The sequence below is a fragment of the Nothobranchius furzeri genome, chromosome 8 (assembly GCF_043380555.1).
Source record: "Nothobranchius furzeri strain GRZ-AD chromosome 8, NfurGRZ-RIMD1, whole genome shotgun sequence".
In the NCBI taxonomy this organism is placed as follows: Eukaryota; Metazoa; Chordata; class Actinopteri; order Cyprinodontiformes; family Nothobranchiidae; genus Nothobranchius; species Nothobranchius furzeri.
The window spans coordinates 60,828,389-60,830,860 of NC_091748.1; positions in this window are offsets into that span (position 1 = coordinate 60,828,389).

Sequence of the window (2,472 nt, forward strand, 5' to 3'; positions counted from 1 at the left end):
ATTTTTCAATAAAAATGCTCAAATTTACATATGATTTGTTTTAGAGCCATTTTTGGGCAGAATCTCGAATTAATTGTTGCTCTAAGCCAGCTGTTCTGATGGGTCCCAACGTGGTTTGTGTGGTGTTGCCATATTGTGACACCATTGGTAGGCACAGATCCCTGTCTTCTTTATTGGAAATGGAAATATGGTCACCTAATGATAAAGCAGGAAGAGACTAGTGTTCGTACCAGAACCACTAAACTGTTAGTGCAGTTTCTAGTCAGCTTACGGTTACAGAGAGCTGTCCAATGTGAAGTTGCTCAAGTTTTTGGCTCAAGATCCACTAAAACCAGTTTGTAAGCAATATCGTAAACTGTTTAAAACAAGTCCTTGTTTTGTAATACAGCTAAAAAGTGTCTGATTTTACTTGTTTAATTTTTTGTCAGTAAAGCTCTAAATGTCTAAATACACAAAGACACACAAAAAATAGGAGTTTTTAAAAATGTCCACTTTAAAGACCTTTTTCTTTTTTTTTCCTGTTTCCTGCTGAGCACTACAAACCCAGCCGAAAGAGTTGACTGTGTCAGAGAATTTGCAAATGAAGAGCACTTAATCTTTAAAACACTTGTTTTACACCAATCTAAATCATCGCAGGACTTTACAATAAGATCTTTGTTTGCCTTTTTGCCCTCATTATGCTTCAGTGTTATTCAGGTCTACATTCTATGTTTTGGTTGTTTCATCTTTTATTTTTGTTTTTTCTACCACCAAACTCTCAGAGACAGCAGGTATAAATTAGCCTGTGGAGCTAATTGGCACATTTACATTTTGGACTAAAGTATTAATATTTGACGTCCATCGCTCTTTGAAAAGAAACCAAAACACTGTGGTAATTAAAACCTCTACTAACCAATGTAGGTACTTAAAAGTCTAAATACATTTCTCTTTTATTATCCTTTCTTTCTGACGTGCACATGACAATTTATTTGGCATTAGAAGAGACATTCGTAATGAACAGCTTTAGCCACTGTTATAATATTTCTTGATCATTTTTGATAAACCTCATAAAATTGTTCTGATTGGCTGGTTGAGTTAAAATGATCGGCTTAAAAGCCTCGTCATGTGGGAACTCCAGTACTGTAAGTAACAAACTCCCATTAAGGCACATGAACAGTGATGTCTAATAAACGGAGCTAATCAAACATGGTATTTTTTCTCTTCCCTGAACTAAAGTATTGAACTCCACCTGTTAACATATGGATGATTCTATTATAAGTTTTTTTAGGTTTTGCATGTTGCATCGTAGGTGTTGGACATGCGTGCTGCTCTGTGTTGATCGTGTCACTTAGCGTTGGCGTGATGCAGCGTAGACGAGGCATCAAGGATGAAGTTGTAGGAGCTGAGAGATGCAGACACACCGGCAGTTTGAGAAGCCAATTATTTTCCAGTTGCAAAGGCTGCGAGAAAGCCTGGCTAATTATCTCAAACCGGGCTCGTTGAAAGTCTGTGAAAAGCTGCAGACACTCTAGAACAATTTGTTCCCATTGAGCACCGAGGGTAATTAACGTCACTCTTACATGTGAGAGCAAGTCATACTTTTACGTAAGATACTTTTATGTACCCGTTTTTGCCATTGCTGGAGGGGTACGGAAAGTGAGGAACCTTGAGTGGTGCCTGTCATCCTGCAGGTACATATATTTAAGATGTCGCTTTCTAAAAACTGGCGGTTGAAATGGGGCCGAGATAACAGCTCTATTTACTCCAGTGATTTCATCGAAAATTACCACGCTGTCAATGAAACACAAACACTGATTTGTCTAAATGCACAATGCATACAAACATCCATCTCACACACACACACACACACACACACACACACACACACACACACACACACACACACACACATTTCAATCAAGTCAGGAACATCACAAAATGTGTTTCCAGTGTCAGAAAGCGACACAAGCACTAAACCATAATTAGTTATAATGTTTTAAACAGTAATGATATGTCTTCACTACACATAAGATAGTGAATGGTCTCTATTTGTATAGCACCTTCCAAGGGTTCTACAACCTTCACAACACAATCAGTCATTCACCCATTCACACACACATTCACACACTGGTGGAGATTGGTGAGGAGCTCCCCTAGCGGTAAGGCGTTTCCTGTTTTCAGTGTTGCACTACGTGTAGCTGTTTGGTGTTTGTGGCTTGCTAAAACTGATTTATTTTCTCTGTTCTAGGATATCTCTGAGTTACTGTAGCACATAAGCACGCTAAAAACACATTTTCTGCTGTTCCACCTAGCTTTTAGGGAACCATTTGAGTTCGCACGCAGTTTATTTGGTGTTGAACAGTTTGCTCGTCCAGTTAGTTTAGCCTCAGCACGGCTATGGCTACTTCTGTCTCTGCTTCTCTGTCTCCTATCTCTTGCTCTCTGTGTCAGATGTTTAGGTACTCAGATACACTGACCACTTTTCACACTCTA